Source organism: Balaenoptera physalus, assembly GCF_965194825.1.
Source record: "Balaenoptera physalus genome assembly, chromosome: 17".
NCBI classification, from domain to species: Eukaryota; Metazoa; Chordata; class Mammalia; order Artiodactyla; family Balaenopteridae; genus Balaenoptera; species Balaenoptera physalus.
The window spans coordinates 44,273,446-44,294,469 of record NC_138895.1 but is presented as its reverse complement, the minus strand read 5'-3'; the positions used below and the strand labels follow the sequence as shown (position 1 = coordinate 44,294,469).

Below are 21,024 nucleotides of genomic sequence, written 5' to 3'. Positions count from 1 at the left end.
CACTGAAAGATAGACAAGATGAAAAGGCAGAGGGCTATATACCAGATGAAGGAACAAGATAAAACCCCAGAAAAACAACTAAATGAAGTGGAGATATGCAACCTTCCAGAAAAAGAATTCAGAATAATGATAGTGAAGATGATCCAGGACCTCGGAAAAACAATGGAGGCAAAGATCGAGAAGATGCAAGAAATGTTTAACAAAGACCTAGAAGAATTAAAAAACAAACAAACAATGATGAACAATACAATAACTGAAATGAAAACTACACTAGAAGGAATCAATAGCAGAATAACTGAGGCAGAAGAATGGATTAGTAACCTGGAAGACAGAATGGTGGAATTCACTGCTGCGGAACAGACTAAAGAAAAAAACAATGAAAAGAAATGAAGGCAGCCTAAGAGACCTCTGGGACAACATTAAACACAACAACATTCGCATTATAGGGGTCCCAGAAGGAGAAGAGAGAGAGAAAGGACCAGAGAAAATATTTGAAGAGATTATAGTCGAAAAGTTCCCTAACATGGGAAAGGAAATAGCCACCCAAGTTCAGGAAGCACAGTGAGTCCCATACAGGATAAACCCAAAGACAAACAAGCCAAGACACATAGTAATCAAATTGGCAAAAATTAAAGACAAAGAAAAATTATTGAAAGCAGCAAGGGAAAAACGATAAATAACGTACAAGGGAACTCCCATAAGGTTAACAGCTGATTTCTCAGCAGAAACTCTACAGGCTAAGGGAGTGGCATGATATACTTAAAGTGATGAAAGGGAAGAACTTACAACCAAGATTACTCTACCCAGCAAGGATCTCATTTAGATTTGATGGAGAAATCAAAAGCTTTACAGACAAGCAAAAGCTAAGAGAATTCAGCACCACCAAACCAGCTCTACAACAAATGCTAAAGGAACTTCTCTAAGTGGCAAACACAAGAGAAGAAAAGGACCTACAAAAACAAACCCAAAACAATTAAGAAAATGGTCATAGGAACATACATATTGATAATTACCTTAAACGTGAATGGATTAAATGCTCCAACCAAAAGACACAGGCTTGCTGAATGGATACAAAAACAAGACCCATCTATATGCTGTCTACAAGAGACCCACTTCAGACCTAGTGACACGTACAGACTGAAAGTGAGGGGATAGAAAAAGATATTCCATGCCAATGGAAATCAAAAGAAAGCTGGAGTAGCTATACTCATATTAGATAAAATAGACTTTAAAATAAAGAATGTTACAAGAGACAAGGAAGGACACTACATAATGATCAAGGGATCAATCCAAGAAGAAGATATAACAATTATAAATATATATGCACCCAACATAGGAGCACCTCAATACATAAGGCAACTGCTAACAGCTTTAAAACAGGAAATCGACAGTAACACAATAATAGTGGGGGACTTTAACACCTCACTTACACCAGTGGACAGATCATCCAAAATGAAAATAAATAAGGAAACAGAAGCTTTAAATGACACAATAGACCAGATAGATTTAATTGATATATATATAGGACATTCCATCCAAAAGCAGCAGATTACACTTTCTTCTCAAGTGCACATGGAACATTCTCCAGGCTAGATCACATCTTGGGTCACAAATGAAGCCTCAGTAAATTTAAGAAAATTGAGATGATATCAAGCATCTTTTCTGATCACAACGCTAGGAGATTAGAAATGAATTACAGGGGAAAAAACGTAAAAAACACAAACACATGGAGGCTAAACACTACGTTACTAAATAACCAAGAGCTCACTGAAGAAATCAAAGAGGAAATCAAAAAATACCTAGAGACAAATGACAATGAAAACACGACAATCCAAAACCTATGGGATGCAGCAAAAGCACTTCTAAGAGGGAAGTTTATAGCTATACAAGCCTACATCAAGAAACAAGAAAAATCTCAAATAAATAATCTAACCTTACACCTAAAGGAACTAGAGAAGAAGAACAAACAAAACCCAAATTTAGCAGAAGGAAATAAATCATAAAGATCAGAGCAGAAATAAATGAAATAGAAACAAAGAAAACAATAGCAAAGATCAATAAAACTAAAAGCTGGTTCTTTGAGAACAAAATCAATAAACAAAATTGATAAACCATTAGCCAGACTCATCAAGAAAAAGAGGGAGAGGACTCAAATCAATAAAATTAGAAATGAAAAAGGAGAAGTTACAACAGACACTGCAGAAATAAAAAGCATCCTAAGAGACTACTACAAACAACTTTATGCCAATAAAATGGACAACCTGGAAGAAATGGACAAATTCTTAGAAAGGTATAACCTTCCAAGGCTGAACCAGGAAGAAATAGAAAATATGAAGAGACCAATCACAAGTAATGAAATTGAAACTGTGATTAAAAATCTTCCAACAAACAAAAGTCCAGGACTAGATGGCTTCACAGGTAAATTCTATCAAACATTTAGAGAAGAGCTAACACCCATCCTTCTCAAACTGTTCCAAAAAATTGCAGAGGAAGAAACACTCCCAAACTCATTCTATGAGGCCACCATCACCCTGATACCAAAACCAGACAAAGATACTACAAAAAAAGAAAATTACAGACCAATATCACTGATGAATATAGATGCAAAAATCCTCAACAAAATACTAGCAAACAGAATCCAGCAACACATTAAAAGGATCATACACCATGATCAAGTGGGATTTATCCCAGGGATGCAAGGATTCTTCAATATATTCAAATCAATCAATGTGATACACCATATTAACAAATTGAAGAATAAAAACCATATGATCATCTCAATAGATGCAGAAAAAGCTTTTGACAAAATTCAACACCCATTTATGATAAAAACTCTCCAGAAAGTGGGCATAGAGGGAGCCTACCTCAACATAATAAAGGCCATATATGACAAACCCACAGCAAACATCATTCTAAATGGTGAAAAACTGAAAGCATTTCCTCTAAGATCAGGAACAAGACAAGGATGTCCACTCTCACCACTATTATTTGACATAGTTTTGGAACTCCTAGCCACAGCAATCAGAGAAGAAAAAGAAATAAAAGGAATATAAATTGGAAAAGAAGAAGTAAAGCTGTCACTGTTTGCAGATGACATGATACTATACATAGAGAATCCTAAAGATGCCACCAGAAAATACTAGAGCTAATCAATGAATTTGGTAAAGTTGCAGGATACAAAATTAATGCACAGAAATCTCTTGCATTCCTATACACTAATGATGAAAAATCTGAAAGAGAAATTAAGGAAACACTCCCATTTACCATTGCAACAAAAAGAATGAAATACCTAGGAATAAACCTACCTAAGGAGACAAAAGACCTGTATGCAGAAAACTATAAGACACTGATGAAAGAAATTAAAGATGATACCAACAGATGGAGAGATATACCATGTTCTTGGATTGGAAGAATCAATATTGTGAAAATGACTCTACTACCCAAAGCAATCTACAGATTCAATGCAATCCCTATCAAATTACCAATGGCATTTTTTATGGAACTAGAACAAAAAATCTTAAAATTTGTATGGAGACACAAAAGACCCCAAATAGCCAATGCAGTCTTCTGGGAAAAACACGGAGCTGGAGATACCAGATTCCCTGACTTCAGACTATACTACTAAGTTACAGTAATCAAGACAATATGGTACTGGCACAAAAACAGAAACATAAATCAATGGAACAAGATAGAAAGCCCAGAGGTAAACCCACACACCTATGGTCAACTAATCTATGACAAAGGAGGCAAGGATATACAATGGAGAAAAGACAGTCTCTTCAATAAGTGGTGCTGGGAAAACTGGACAGCTACATGTAAAAGAATGAAATTAGAACACTCCCTAACACCATACACAAAAATAAACTCAAAATGGGTTAAAGACCTAAATGTAAGACTGGACACTATAAAACTCTTAGAGGAAAACATAGGAAGAACGCTCTGACATAAATCACAGCAAGATCCTTTTTGATCCACCTCCTAGAGTAATGGAAATAAAAAGAAAAATAAACAAATGGGACCTCATGAAACTTAAAAGCTTTTGCATAGCAAAGGAAACCATAAACAAGACGAAAAGACTACCCTCAGAATGGGAGAAAATATTTGCAAACACATCAATGGACAAAGGATTAATGTCCAAAATATACAAACAGCTCATGCAGCTCAATATTAAAAAAACAAACAACCCAATCCAAAAATGGGCAGAAGACCTAAACAGACATTTCTCCAAAGAAGACATACAGATGGCCAAGAAGCACATGGAAAGCTAGTCAACATCACTAATTATTAGAGAAATGCAAATTGAAACTACAATGAGGTATCACCTCACACCGGTTAGAATGGGCATCATCAGAAAATCTACAAACAACAAATGCTGGAGAGGGTGTGGAGAAAAGGGAACCCTCTTGCACTGTTGGTGGGAATGTAAACTGATAACAGCCACTATGGAGAACAGTATAGAGGTTCCTTAAAAAACTAAAAATAGAATTACCATATGATCCAGCAATCCCACTACTGGGCATGTACCCAGAGAAAACCGTAATTCAAAAAGACACATGCACCCCAATGTTCATTGCAGCACTATTTACAATAGCCAGGTCATGGAAGCAACCTAAATGCCCATCGACAGACGAATGGATAAAGAAGGTGTGGTACATATATACAATGGAATATTACTCAGCCATAAAAAGGAACGAAATTGGGTCATTTGTTGAGACGTGGATGGATCTAGAGACTGTCATACAGAGAGAAGTAAGTGAGAAAGAGAAAAACAAATATCATATATTACCACGTATATGTGGAACCTAGAAAAATGGTACAGGTGAACTGGTTTGCAGGGCAGAAATTGAGACACAGATGTAGAGAACAAACGTATGGACACCAAGCAGGGAAAGCCGCGGGGGGGTGGTTGCGGTGGAGTGATGAATTGGGAAATTGGGATTGACATGTATACACTGATGTGTATAAAATTGATGACTAATAATAGCCTGCTGTATAAAAAAAAATAGAAAAAACCTGTTTAGTAGGTTTATAGACCTGTGTGCAATTAAAAAAAAAAACAAACACTACTGTTACCTTGGGGAAAAAAAAAACCGGTAGGTACTTTATTACTATTATTACGTTATTATTTAATTAATTATTATTATTATTTTTTAACTGACAGACACACACATATAAAGTTCAGTAGAAGAAATTTTTCATTGTCTCTATTTCTCTTCTGGTCATTGCTATCATTCATTTAATTTCTTTCTTTTTTCTTTTTCCTTTTTTACTTACAGTAAATGCAGCAGTAAATCAGCAGTTGAATTCCATTACAATTGTTATGTTGGAAGAGGAAGAAAGGGGGAAAAAGTCAAATGCTTTCTTAGTAGAAACACACACACACACACACACACACACCCCCAAAAAAAAAAAAACTGAGCAGAAGAAAGAAAATGAAGAGCTGGGAAATAAACACTGAGATTCCTCAAGCCCAACAGAGCTCACCGGAAAGCAGAAGAGCTTGTAGGGAGCAGAAGGAAGGCAGCAGGGCTTCCCTGGTGGCGCAGTGGTTAATAATCTGCCTGCCAATGCAAGGGACATGGGTTCGAGCCCTGGCCTGGGAAGATCCCACATGCCATGGAGCAACTAAGCCCGTGCGCTACAACTACTGAGCCTGAGCTCTAGAGCCCGTGAGCCACAACTACTGAAGCTTGCGTGCCTAGAGCCCATGCTCCACAACAAGAGAAGCCACGACAATGAGAAGCCCGTGCACCACAACGAAGAGTAGCCGCCACTCACCACAACTAAAGAAAGCTTGTGCACAGCAACGAAGACCCAACACAGCCAAAAATAAATAAATAAATTTATAAAAAAAAAAAAAAAAAGAAAAAGAAGGAAGGCAGCAGATAGGTCCAGAAGCTAAGGCCAATCCTGTTCCTAAGGGGGGTGGGGGAGGGGACAAGAAGCCTGGAGAAATGGTTTCCCAGTCCCAAGGCAATGAAACATCTTTGCTCCTGCTCCACGGAGAAAGCAGCACAGAGAAAAACTTCATTTTTACGAAATTTGAGAGCTATCCTAGTTCTTCCACTTGTAAGGATGCACTCTGGGTGCCAGGAAAGGAAGGGGGAAATGTATGTGTGTTTCAGGGCCACGGGCACTAAGGCTGCCCCTGGAAAGGAAAGGAATTGAAGGCCTAAGTGGGGGAACCTAAGCTGGGTCCTTCAGAAGTTCAGCTTTATGGCTTGCTCAGCTGCTCTGGGACAGAAGGCAGTCTGTAGGCCAAGAAGGCAGAAAAGTTCCATCCTAAGTCACTGTGGTCCCTCCTATCTACTTCCCACAATTTTCTCAAAACTCTGGGCTGGAACAAAAGGAGTTGAGAGTTCTCTTTTGCCTTGATGGCTTCCCAAAGACATCCTAAAATACCTGATGAGGGATGTGAAGAGAGGCTAGAGATTTAGAAATCTCTAAATCTGCTGCTGTGAGACAGCTGTTGGGGACCTTCAGTGCCAGTTGTTCCCTGCCCACAGGAACACGTGTTACGATATAAGGGGCCACAAGTAGGCTTCTGTGGTGCTACCCGCAGTGGTACAAGGATTAAACCACTGGTTGCATGGTGGGTGGGTTTAGGCGTAAGCCTGGAGGGACCAAACTAAAATTACTAACAAAGGAGGAAAGAAATAGGGCTCATGGGAGGTGGGGGACAGAACAGACCTGTACAGTGGAACTGAAGATCATACCTATTTACAGGGAAGTAGAAAAAGCTTGGTAATCAGTGGATCAAACTGAATGTGAACCCTGGGAAAGGATAGGAAACCCCTCCTTCTTGCCTGACTCCTCTTCATTCCCCTACTGTGGTCTACACTATCCTGAGATCCCTCTCCAGTTGCTCAGTTAATTCCCCAGGAAAGGCAAACCTCTACCCAAGAGCTGGGTTGGCAAGAATATAGGTGAAGTAAGAATCAGAATTGGAGGAAGCTGACAGTGGAGACTGGGTTGGAGTAGCTGCCGCCCGTACTGTTTTCTACAGCCCCTCCCCAAACCTCAAATACACCTTGGATTCCATTTAATTAAAAAGGTAAGAAGGCAGGTAAATCAATCAGAACCCTCATAAAACAACTATCACAACTGAACTACCATTAAAGAACAAAGTGCAGGGGGATTTAGTGGCTGGGGCTAAGGCCATCTGCAGGTCAGAGGGGAAAAAATGCTTATGTATAAATCAGAGTATGGGTATCAGAAACTTGTCCCTCCTCCAATTAGATCACAGCAGCACCCAAGATTCAGGCAACCAGTGAAGATTCTTTGGAGGACTCTGGGGTCCAGAGTCTCCCCCACTATGGGGGAAAAGCTATCTAAGAGGTTGGGTGAGGGGAAACTAGGTCTTGGAAGAGATCCAGAGGCACAGATGACACTGCATCTCCACCGCTTCCACCTCTGCCCAGTTACTAACAACATGACTCCCACCTGGTGCCCAAGATTTTTCTTCCCATTCTCACCTCTACTTAGAAACACCCTCCACATGGCCAGCTCATGAATACTGCAGTGTTTTCAAAGATGAGAAACTCCAACCAAATAAAAACAAAAACTCCCTCTTGCTCTGAGCTTTACCTTCCGCCAGGGCCTTTAATGTCATTGAACAGAAAACCTCCTTCCTCAGTTCCTGGGTTCACCACCTTCTCCATCCTGGGGAGAGGAGGAAAAGGGGATGCAGATTGACCAAAAGCAGGATGGGAAGGGGCAGGAGACAAAAAGTGTTTTCTGAAAAAATGGGGAGGAGGAGGAAAGATAAGTAGGTCACTGTCTTGTACCTATAATGCAAAGTAAAGAAAGTTTGTTTTAGAAGGTGAGTCTTGTGGGATCTGACCCCCAAGCCCCAGGGTAGGGGCTGGAGGCCAGTGGTAACAGCTGCCTGATGTTGGTTGCTAGAGTGGTAAAAAGTGCCATGATGGAGCTGTTAGGAGGCAGCCCTTGGGAGCCAGGGCTTAGTGTGCTTCTACTGTGGGGGCTGTGTGCTGAGTGGTGGGGATGGAGGTTATTTCTTAGTTCTCATGCTAGCTCTACACTTGTTTGCTGCTAGCCACCTGCTCAGTTGCTACAACACTGGCTCTTATTCTGCTGGGACTGTTCTTGGAGATCCATACCCAGGCTTTGGCCCGAGGCGCCCCCAGATTCTAGGGTTCATTCTGGCAGCTTCTTAGCTGTTGCCAGGAAGGAATAATTCACGTTCATAGCTGTCTTGGCTGAAGTCTCCATAAACAATAAGCTGTTTTCATCTTCATACACCTGGGCCTCTCCATATTCTACCCTGTGCTTGCTGCCTGGGTCAGCTTTGGTCCCTGACAGGGCAATAACCATGCTAGGACTGGCCTGTCACTGTAGTTCCTTTATTCATAGTCTAGTGAAATATAAAGACAAACGTATGGAGTGGCACTCAGTAATTCAGGACAGATTTGTCATTTGTGGGTTTTATATGCTGGTAAGATAAAAATTTCAGTCTTAGGGAATTCCCTGGCCGTACAGTGGTTAGGACACAACACTTTCACTGCTGGGGCCCAGATTCAATCCCTGGTTGGGGAATTAAGATCCTGCAAGCTGTGTGATGTGACCAAAATCAAAAAATAAAACAAACAAAAAATATACATATATATATTTCAGCCTTAATAACCTTCTCAATTTTAAGACCCTTTGTATAGAGATAAATATTCTGTGAAATTTTCTGGCCAAAATAGCCTGTTATCCTGGTGAGGACACAGCCATATCAGAAAAAAAAAAAAAAAAGTAATAATTTAATTTTTTAAAAGTCATGTTCTGGTTTTACTTGTAAATCAAAAAGAAAAAAGATTAGGACATGTTAATACATGTTTTGGAAGATATAGCTACTTTCATTCAGTTTGATAAGTCACTAAAAAATTCTTTAAAATTTGTAGTTTTAATCTTTCTTTGGATTTTCTGGGTTATTTAAAAACAATTGGTGAATTTTTTAATTAACCAGAATTAATTATAGTTATTATATAAATTTATGCTTATGACACAAATGATAGTGACTGAGATGTATGCTGAGAGATTGTGTGCTTAAAAAAAACTAAATGAATTAAATAATCAAAATTTTAGTATCTGAAACTGTTCACTAACTGATAAATAAGCCAGTATTTTTCAAACCTTTATATGTGTTCAAAATGTCAAACAGGTGGCAGGACTTTCCAGGCGTGTTAAACTTGTGATTGAAGTTATAAAATATTGTTAAAGGTGTTTCATTTACAGTTATAAAATGTTGCAGTTTGTTCACAGTTATAAAGTATAGAAGATTGGTTGTGTTTTTAGTTGTAAAATGTTACATAAAGTTCTTTTGCTTACAGTTATAAAATGCTTTAGAATGTTGTTATGGTTATTAAGTGTAGAAGGTTGGTTGTGTGTACAGTTATAAAATGTTGTAGAAGGTTGTTTTGCTGACTATATCATTATTGGAAATAGTCTGCTTTAAAAATACTCAAGGTTATTATATTAGACAAAACTCTTTTTGTTGCAAGTCATGGCAACTCAGTTTGATAGCCATTGACTTTCTTAGTTTCATGTGCTTGCAGCTGCTCTGCATCATAGGAGTGGGTAGTCATGGGAAGGGCTGTGGCTCTCCCAGGTTGGGTTGTGGACTCAGCTCTGAAGCGGTCACTGTTGCCATGTGGACAGGTTAATCCAAAGGTATCCTTTAGGGCATGGGGTTCAATGATTGCACTCCCACCTGGACCATAAAGAGTGAGGAATGGGTGGTTCCCAAAGGAAGGCATATTGGGCAGATAAGTCACATCTGTCCACTCAGGTTTCCTTTCAAAATGATTGTTATCTGTGAACAGCCTTGTGGGGCCTAAGTTTGGATTGTCTTCATTTGGGAAATGACAATACTGCTGGATTTACTCATTATTTTTATGAAATCATAAAAAGAATAAAGTTGTAATTTGCATCGTTATGGATCTCAGGGTTTGTGGTGAAACTGAAGAGACTTTCTTACACGATAACATTTATGTTTGGTAGGAAAGGTATCTCCAAAATTAATTATGTTCATTATCTTATTATTTAGAAATAGCATATCTGACTTTTTATTTTTTATTTATTTTATTTTTGGCTGTGTCGGGTCTTAGTTGCGGCACGCAGGATCTTCACTGTGGCACGTGGGATCTTTCGTTGTGGCACTTGGGCTCAGTAGTTGTGGTGCATGGGCTCCAGAGCACGTGCACTCTGTAGTTGCGGCATGTGGGCTCTCTAACTGTGGCTCGTGTGCTCAGTAGTTGCAGCACATGGGCTAAGTTGCCCCATGGCATGTGGGATCTTAGTTGTCTGACCAGGGATCGAACCTGCATCCCCTGCATTGGAAGGCGGATTCTTAACCATTGGACCACCAGGAAAGTCCCTTAACAGAAGAAAACCATAGTGAATTTATATAATGCTCCACTATTTAAAAATTCTTCTCTAGAGTTTGGTAGGTTGTGTTAGTTTGTATAAAAACTTACTTGCAAAATTTAATTTCATTTAGCAAATGTAAAATTTAAAACTTAAGATGATCAATTCAGTTGTATTTTATTCAATAAACAATAGTTGAGGGTAGACTACAGGCCAGGGACTGTGCTGAAAGCTGGGAGTACAAAGATGAACCAGGGCACAGGGCAGAGCCAAGGCACAGTTTTTGCCATCAAGGAGCCAATTGTGAGAGGGAAGAAACATACACATAATTTTAATATAATATGCAGGGTGCCATGTTAGAAGATTGCCCAGATATAGGGGAGAACTTAGAGTACCCAGCACATTCAGGAAAGGCTTCATGGAGGAAATGAGCTGAACCTTGAAGAAAGAACAAAACTGAGCTGGAAGAAGACGCTGAGAAAGGCAAGCCTGGCAGAGGCTCAGGCCCCGAGCAACGGCTCAGAGGTGTAAATTAATGTGGCACATGCGCAGAAAGCTCAAGGAGCTGGATACAGTTAGAACATAAATGTCAAGCTGAAGAGTGACAGGAGAAAGAGAGAGGAGTGTCTTGACATTCTTGGCTATGATGCTAAAGAATTTGCGTTAAATGCAGGTTAGAGTTACATTTCAGATGGGCTGCTGTGCTGCAGTGTAGCCGAAGGCTTAAAGAGGGGTAAGCCTGGAGGGAGGGAATCTAGTCAAAATACTAACGTGACAGTCCGGTGAAAAGATGACGAGGGATTGAACTGGGTGAGACAAAAAATATTTTTTATTCATCTTTGAATCTCTAGTGCGTGGTATAATTCCTGGTACATGGAATCAACTCAAATAATATTTACAAATTTAGCTACATTTATTTTTTCTCTTCTGCATTCCAATGAAATCTCCACCTTTTGGCTTTAGAACCACATTTCTAGTGACTATCATAATACAAACTGGAGTTCTAGAAGCTAACTCTACAAATACATCATGCAAGATACAGCAAGAATATATATTGCTGCTAAAGAAAATCTGCTTAACATGACCATAATTCATTCCACAAACATCTTTCCTTTGCTTTTCCTGGACCACAGGGTTGTGGATAAGAATATAGATTTAGAAGGATTGTTTAAATGATCATTGCAATAAAAAAAACTAAAGCCAAATGGCCTATCGACTAAGCAATGATTTGTGCAGAAATAAGCAAATCTGCAGCTGTGTTGCCTGTAAAAGACCGTATACCTTGCTGGGCACTTGATTGATTTGTTGGAATATGTTTTAAAAAGTCTCTGAAACCAGCGTTTAGTCTGAAATTGGGCATTTCGTATAAATATATTACCGAAGACTGAGGTATCAAGATGAGGAGAACTAAACAAAGCTAGTGGGTGAGGGCAGGAAAGGAGTAAAGAATCCTATGAGGCCCCAAGCAGGTTAGATTATTAACCACTGGGAATCTGACACCATTCAAGCCCTTCACTGGATATCAAAGGGAATTTCATCTGTGCCCACATTTCTTTTACTTTTTGATAAAGAATCATAGTTTTCACATTTCTTTTACATTACTCACTTTTGGACTTTTTTTCTCCAATGCCCTCTAAATTCGTGAGATATTTTGGGAGAAAATTTACTAATGGTAATGGCATATTTAGCATCTACCTTTTTTTTTTTTTTTTTTTTTAATAAAGGGAACATTCTCACAAGATGTTTTATCAAGACATGTGTGAGATCTCTTCACTTTGTGAAATAGGGATGGGAGTGGAACAAGGAAGGTTTTTTTTTTTTTTTTTTTAACATCTTTATTGGAGTATAACACACACAATGGTGTGTTAGTTTCTGCTTTATAACAAAGTGAATCAGTTACACATATACATATGTTCCCATATCTCTTCCCTCTTGCGTCTCCCTCCCTCCCACCCTCCCTATCCCACCCCTCTAGGTGGTCACAAAGCACTGAACTGATCTCCCTGTGCTATGCGGCTGCTTCCCACTAGCTATCTATTTTACGTTTGGTAGTGTATATATGTCCATGCCACTGTCTCTTTGTCACAGCTTACCATTCCCCCTCCCCATATCCTCAAGTCCATTCTCTAGTAGGTCTGTGTCTTTATTCCTGTCTTGCCCCTAGGTTCTTCATGACAATTAAGGACAGTTTTTAACAGGGAACATTTTCTGGGAATATTGGAAAGTCTGGGTGTCATTTTCTTGTAAAGCTCTTGTGATTTTAGAGTCTACAATTTACCCTGTGACAGTGTCCTTAAAAGTTTGCCATTCCCAGAGATACCTATTTAATACTGTTTCATTTCTTTCTAACCACGGTGTCACAAACGAGATAGTAAAGATTAAGCATGGCAATTATTGGCAGACAAAAGGCTCGTGAAATTGTTGCACAATAATCTCATATTGCTAAAAAAATTGTAAAACAGCATTAAATCTTCTGGTTGCAAAACCACTCCTGGCTCTGTAATTTCTGTAATTGTTTGTTTGTTTTTATAGATTTATTTATTTATTTATTTTTGGCTGCGTTGGGTCTTCGTTGCTGCGTGCGGGCTTTCTCTAGTTGTGGTGAGCGGGGGCTGCTCTTCATTGTGGTGCGTGGGCTTCGTATTGCAGTGCTTGTTGCAGAGCACGGGCTCTAGGTGCACAGGCTTCAGTAGTTGTGGCACACGGGCTCAGTAGTTGTGGTTCGCAGGCTCTAGAGCGCAGGCTCTAGAGCACAGGCTCAGTAGTTGTGGCGCACGGGCTTAGTTGCTCCGTGGCCTGTGGGATCTTCCCGGACCAGGGCTCGAACCCATGTCCCCTGCATTGGCAGACGGATTCTTAACCACTGTACCACCAGGGAAGCCCTCTGTAATTGTTGAGTTGGTGACTAAGTAGAAAGAAGTTGCTGCCACCAAAGACAGAGCTGAGTCTGAAGACGTCAGACTTCTGCAATGACACAGTCTTTTTCAAAACATGTTCCATTGTTCCATGGCTGTTATTAGGTGTTGCTCAAAAAGAGGTTCCTTCAGTCAAAGAAGCTTGTGAAACAGTTGACTAAACAAAGTTCATCGGCCTCTCTGCCAAAGCATTTCTCAAAGCCTTCGCTAAACTAGTGAGCAAAGGGAACCTCTAAGAGGGGGTTACAGTATACGTTATTTGCCAGCTTTGTTTGATCAGAGGACTTTTTCTTTGAGGAGCATCCCACTGGACTAATATTAAGTATAACTGAGTTTGGGCTTTAGACCATAAACGTGAGGTGGATTTTAAAATGTAGCTTTAAGATAGTTTATGTCGTGGACTTTTGTCAGTTGCCTTCCCAGCAGTATTCTCATCCTCTCCTTTCCTCCAATCCTCAGTTTCCTTTTTGGAATCCCAAGGTTCTGGGGAGACTGATTCTATCCTGAACCCAGGGATGAAACATATGACCTAGGCTAAGCCTGGGAGTGTTCCATCCAATAGGCTACAGTGCTTGGTTGGGGGTAGGCAGTTGACAGAACCAGTCCAATCAGAATTTTTCCTGAAAATGCTGATGGGAGAACTGTGTTGGCTTCCTCCTGCTGGATGTGAGAAAGCAAGCTATCCCAGGAACTTTACAGAAAAGGCAGTGTACAAACAGCAAGAAACTGGTCCTCAGGGTTAGGCTTGGAGTTAGCCCTACCTTTGGGCATTTTGTATGTAAATTCCCTTTACTGTTAAACCAATTGAGTTTGGTTTTCTATTATTTGTGACAAAATTCCTGCCTCCTGGTAGAGTTTGCTTACTGTAGTAAGACATATACTATAAGGGGTTACCACTTCTTTTAAGAAACCAAATATTGATTTAACCATAAAAAAATTTACTCCTTTGTCCCTCCAGTTGAATTTGAGTCTCACTTTGCTTTGTGATCTGTAATTGTTTACTGTTGCTATGACAAGGATGTTCCAAAAAAGTGTATTGTTCCCATTTTTACACTCCTACACAAGTGTAATCAAAACCTCCTGCTCTAATTTCATCAAATCAGCATTTCTAGAACCCACTATGTACCAGGCTAAAAGGGTTCAAAGATATGACAGTTCTTGACTTTCAAGAAACTCACAGCCTAAGATAGTTTCCCAAACTTTACAAATAATTTTACTTGAAATTGTGGGAAATAAACGTAGAAACTGGAAGCATTATAAACAGTCTGTTTTACAAAGAAGTTTCCACATTTAGCACAGGTAATCTCTTCCCATTCTGCTTGCCCTTTTGAGATATTTTCAATCTAGCTCCAAAGAGTTGGCCCAAAGTAGACTGTCTGGGTCCCTCACCTCCTGGCTCTCCCTTTTCTCTCCATGGAAGAAGCCATCTTCATTTAATACCCAGAAGTAGCTTCCTAGGCATCTTGGTTTTATTTATTTTATTACTTTATTTTTTGAGGTAAAATTCAAATAACATAAAATTAATCATTTTAAAGTGAACAATTCAGTGACTTTTAGTTCATTTACAATGTTGTTCAACCACTACATTTTCATCACCTCAAAACATTTTCATCATCCCCTATCTAGTTCCAAAACATTTTCATCACACCTCAAAAAACTCTGTACCTGGGAATTCCCTGGTGGTCCAGTGGTTAGGACCCCTCTCTTCCACTGCAGGAGTCACAGGTTCGATCCCTGTTCGGGGAACCAAGATCCCACAAGCCAAGTGGTGTGGCCAAAAAAAGCAAAAAATCCGGAAGACACTCTGTACCCATTAAGCGGTCATTCCCCCTTCTCCCCTACCCTCAGTCCTTGGCAACTACCAGTCTGCTTTCTAACTCTGTGGATTTATCTACTCTGGATAGTTAATATAAATGGAATCATGTGAGGTCTTTTGTATGCGGCTTCTTTCACTTGGCATAATGTTGTCAGGATTCATTCATGTTGTGGCATGTAGTAGTACTTCATTCCTTTTTATGGCTGAGTCATATTCCCTTGTATATATATACCATAATTTTTTTTTTGGCCACGCTGCGCAGCTTGCGGGATCTCAGTTCCCTGACCAGGGATTGAACCCAGGCCATGGCAGTGAAAACGCAGAATCCTAACCACTAGACCACCAGGGAACTCCCCATAATTTGTTTATCAATACATCAATTGATAGATATTTGGATTGTTTCCACTTTTGAGCTATTGTAAACAGGGCTGCTATGATCATGTGTACACAAGTATTTGTGTCTCTGTTTTCATTTCTTTGGGTATATACCTAGGAGTGGAATTTCTGGGTCATATGGTAATTCAGTGTTTAACTTTTCGAGGAATTGCCAAACTGTTTTCCACAGCAGATGCACCATTTTATATTCTTACCAGCAACATATAAAGGTTCTAATTTCTCCACATCCTCACTTCATCTTACACTTATTTTTGTTTTTTTGATTATAGACATATTATTGAGTACAAAGTGGTATTTCGTTGTCGTTTTATTTGCATTTCTTAAGGATCAGTGATGTTGAGTATGTTTTCCTGTGCCTGTTGACCATTTGCAGATGTCCAAAGAAATGTCTTTGAAGTCTTTTGCTCATATTTTAATTGAACTGTTTGTTTTATGTTGTTGTTGTTGAGCTTTAAAAGTTCTTTATATATTCTGGATAGTAGACGCATATCAGATATATGATTTGCAAATTACTTTCTCCCATTCTGTAGGCTGCCCTTTCACTTTCTTGATGGTGTCCTTTGGTTTCTAGGCATTTGACCCTTCATTCAGCAAAACCACATTAACTGTTTATCTTGGACTGCCCTCTTTGCTTCAAGCTTCTGACTGAAAAACAGACTTCTTTCTTCAGTATCTGACATCAGAAATGACCTCACCCTTCCTGGGAGACCTGCAAGAATGTAGCTTCATCCCTATAGTGTAATACTATCTTAATATAAGAAAGCACAATAATCATTCACATAAGAGGGAATTGCACATATATGGTAACAGAGAGGTACTTTTGTTTCTTGCAGACATCCTCAGGGAATAGCCATAGGGGGTTGCGGGGAAACTATTGACCTGGTATTCTGTCACCTTAAAGCTAGAAATCTTGAAAACTGTAGTGGGTCATGAGGTGATATTGTATTAATATAAGTTTCTAACACTTGGTGAAGGGTTTAGATAAGGAAAGTTAGAGAAAAATTGGTCATTGTGGACCTAGCCCTGCCTGGGGAATATGGTGTGCTAACCGACTGACAACAATGTTATTACATCTGTTAAGATGTTTCAGTTCCAAATAACAGAAAACCTATCTCAGAAGGACTTAAACAAAAGGGATACCGTAGTGTCTTATAAAACAAGAAGTCTGGAAGAATAGCTGTACCAAGGATCATTAATTCAGGGACTTAAGCCTATCATCAAGAGCCCAGGTTCTGTCTTTATGCTCTGCTCCCCTCAGAGTATTGTGTAGTCCCCTCATGGTTGCAAGATGGTTACTGAAACTCCAGCAGCTCCAGGCATCACTCCACATTAAAAACTGGAGTTAGAAAAGGAACTGTTTCATTCTTGGGTCTCTCTCTTTTTAAAAATTGTGGCAAAATATATATAACATAAAATTCACCATCTTAACCACTTTTTTGAAGTACACTCACATTTTGTGCAACCATCATTACCATTCATCTCCAGAACTTTTTCATCTTGCAAAACTGAAACTCTGTACCCATTAAACAGTAACTCCTCGCTCCCCACTCCCCCGAGTCCCTGGCAACCACCATTCTACTTTCTGTCTCTTCTTTTTTACACTATCCATCCTAATGAATGTGAGGTGATATCTCATTGTGATTTCAATTTGCATTTCTGTGATGATTAGTGGTATTGAGCATCTTTTCATGTGCTTATTGGCCATATTGTCTTTGGAGAAATGTCTAAAGCCCTTTCTGCATTTTTTGGTTTTGTTTTGATTTTTAAAAATATTTTTAAAATTGAGATATAGCTGCTGTACAACATTATATAAGTTTCAGGAGGCTTCCCTGGTGGCACAGTGGTTAAGAACCCGCCTGCCAATGCAGGGGACACGGATTCAAGCCCTGGTCCAGGAGGATCCCACATGTGGCGGAGCAACTAAGCCCGTGCACCACAACTACTGAGCCTGCGCTCTAGAGCCCACGAGCCACAGCTACTGAAGCCCGCGCACCTGGAACCCGTGCTCTGCAGCAAGAGAAGCCACCGCAATAAGTCTGCACTCCGCAACAAAGAGTAGCCCCGCTCGCCGCAACTGGAGAAAGCCCATGCGCAGCAACAAAGACCCAACACAGCATAAATAAATAAATAAATAAATAAATAAATAAATAAATAAATAAATTTAACAACAACAACAAAAAAGTTTCAGGTATACAACATAGTTATAATTTTTACAGGCTATATTCCATTTAGTTATTATAAAATATTGGCTATATTCCCTGTACTGTACAATATATCCTTGTAGCTTATTTATTTTATACATAGTAGTTTGGACTTCTTGATCCCCTACTCCTATATTGCCCTTCCCCTCTTCCCACTGGTAACCAGTAGATTATTCTCCTATATGTGTGTCCTTTTTGTTGTTGTTATACTCACTAGTTTGTTTTATTTTTTATATAAATTTATTTATTTATTTGTTTGTTTATTTAATTTTGGCTGCATTGGGTCTTCGTTGCTGCGCGCGGGCTTTCTCTAGTTGTGGTGAGCGGGGGCTACTCTTCGTTAGGGTGCGCGGGCTTCTCATTGTCGTGGCTTCTCTTGTTGCGGAGCACGGAGTCTAGGTGCGCAGGCTTCAGTACCTGTGGCATGTGGGCTCAGTAGCTGTGGCTTGCGGGCTCTAGAGCTCAGACTCAGTAGTTGTGGCGCACGGACTTAGTTGCTCCGTGGCATGTGGGATCTTCCCGGACTAGGGCTCGAACCTGTGTCCCTTGCATTGGCAGGCAGATTCTTAATCACTGCGCCACCACGGAAGCCCTGTTTTATTTTTTAGATTCCACGTAAAAGTGATATCATATCTCTATCTGACTTATTTCACTAAGCATAATACCCTTCAAGTCCATCCATGTTGTTGCAAATGGCAAAATTTCATTCTTTTTTATGGTTGAGTAGTAGTCCATTGTATATATATATGTCACATTCTTCTTTATCCATTAATCTGTTGATGGACACTTAAGTTGCTTCCACATCTTGGCTATTTTAGGTAATGCTGCTACGAAGATTGGGGTGCATATATCTTTTTGAATTAGTGTTTTCATTTTCTTCGGATGTATATCCAAGAGTGGAATTGCTGGATCATATGGTAGTTCTATTTTTAGTTTTTTGAGGCACCTCCAGGCTGTTTTCCACAGTGGCTGCACCAATTTACATTTCCACCAACAGTGTATGAGGGTTCCCTTTTCTCCACATCCCCACCAACATTTGTTACTTGTAGTCTTTTTTGTTCTAATTTATTTTATTTTAAATGATTTTTTATTACATAATTCTTTTTTCTTTTTTGGCCATGCCATGTGGCATGTGGGATCTTAGTTCCCTGGCCAGGGATGGAACCCATGCCCCCTGCAGTGGAAGCGCAGAGTCTTAACCACTGGATCACCATTGTGGTCTTTTTGATGATAGCCATTCTGACAGGTATGAAGTGTTATCTCATTGTGGTTTTAATTTGCATTTCTCTGATAATTAACAACGTTGAGCATCTTTTTTTTTTTTAATTTTAATTTTATTATTTATTTATTTATGGCTGTGTTGGGTCTTCGCTGTTGCAGGCGTGCTTTCTTTAGTTGCGGTGAGCGGGGGCTACTCTTTGTTGTGGTGTGAGGCTTCTCATTGTCATGGCTTCTCTTGTTGTGGAGCATGGGCTCTAGGCGTGAGGGCTTCAGTAGTTGTGGCTCGCGGGCTCTAGAGCACAGACTCAGTAGTTGTGGTGCACGGGCTTAGTTGCTCCACAGCATGTGGGATCTTCCCAGACCAGGGCTCAAACTCTTGTCCCCTGAATTGGCAGGCGGATTCTTAACCACTGTGCCACCAGGGAAGCCCTGCCTATTTTTAAATTGTGGTTTTGGTGTTGTTGTTGTTGTTGTTCTTGAATTATATGTAGTTCCTTATATATTCTGGATATTAACTCCCTATCGGACATATTGATACACAGAAATTTTAAATTTTGACAGTCCAATTTATCTGGTTTTTTTCTTTTGTTGCTTCTGCTTTGGTGTTTTATCCTAGAAATTATTGCCAAATTCAACATCATGAAGCTTTCCCCCCATGTTTTCTTCTAAGAGTTTTATAATTTTAGATTTAAGAGCTAAGAAAGCCCACTTAGTCAACTTCCCCGAATGTCTCATTGGCCTAAGTGACCACATGCTTCTCCCTAAATCAATCACTAGCATGAAGAATGTAGTAGCCAAAAAAAAAAAAAAGAAGGTAGTAGCCATGAAAAGAAATTAGGCCAAACAAGATTCGTTCTCTCAGGCTAGAACTGATGCCAGCTTTCCTAAAATTCATGGTTTTAGGGGAATGAGGAATGTGTATCCTAAACAAATTAGAATTCTCAGCATAAGAAGAAGCAATCATGGGAATTCCCTGGCGGTCCAGTGGTTAGGACTCTGTGATTCCACTGCAGGGGGCATGGGTTCGATCCCTGATTGGGGAACTAAGATCCCAAAAGCCACACAGCATGATCAAAAAAAAACAGAAGAAGCAATCATCTATTTCTACTACAGTTGTCATCTCCCTTATTAGATATATCCCAACAGAGGGAAAGGGCATTTGGAGCTAGCTCATTCATACTGGGCTTTGGAGTTTCCTGAGTCCATTAATCACTCCTACAACTGTGATTCCATAAGGTCTATCACAGTGAGTTAACATATGTTCTGGTTTTTCAATGAAAATTTAAAAATCGAAATTGTTTGTAAGTTTATTTGTGTGATTTATTTTTAACTTAAATTAAAAAAATTTTTTTAATTTATTTTTTTGGCTGAGTTGGGTCTTCGTTGCTGCGCGAGGGCTTTCTCTAGTTGCGGCAAGCGGGGGCTACTCTTTGTTGTGGTGCGTGGGCTTCTCATTGTGGTGGCTTCTCTTGTTGCGGAGCACAGGCTCTAGGCGCGCGGGCTTCAGTAGTTGCAGCATGCGGGCTCAGTAGTTGTGGCTCTCGGGCTCTAGAGCACAGGCTCGGTAGTTGTGGTGCATGGGCTTAGTTGCTCCATGACATGTGGGGTTGAACCCATGTCCCCTGCATTGGCAGGCAGATTCTTAACCACTGGACCACCGGGGAAGTCTCCTGTGAGTGTGATTAAAATGGCTCTATTCTGATCACTCCTGAGGGAACCAGTTAACAAGAGTTTCTAATCCTATGGGGTCAAAGACAAACTCCTAATTGCAGATAAGTACCTAGACAATGATCATGCTAAGATGCTGCACCTCACCATGACTCTTGCCTCAGTCAGTCAGCCACACCTATTTACATTCTTATGGATTCATGGCTAATATTCTGACACAGATTCAGAATACATGGTCTCATTTGGGAATATCAAATAATGAAAAGATGAAAATATTCCATAAATTAGTAAGAATAAAAATATAAAGCAATACACATAATCTCTCACCACTCCCAGGAGTGGTTAGGTAGAAGAAAGAAATGAATACTTATTGAATACGTAATATTTGTTAGGCACCCATATGGGATTTTAGTAATTCACCACGGAGAATGGTGGA

General features: G+C 39.8%; 1 long non-coding RNA gene across 1 annotated transcript in view; it reads left to right on the top strand.

Annotated features, from left to right (window-relative positions):
• The window catches only part of LOC309646797, a 79,607-nt gene extending 62,525 nt beyond the window's left edge, over nt 1-17,082 (top strand). The window contains exons 3-4 of the long non-coding RNA XR_014255583.1: nt 5,277-9,225; nt 9,321-17,082. This is a non-coding gene — a long non-coding RNA (uncharacterized lncRNA). The remainder of the gene's footprint in view (nt 1-5,276; nt 9,226-9,320) is intronic.
• The last annotated feature ends 3,942 nt before the right edge of the window (nt 17,083-21,024 follow it).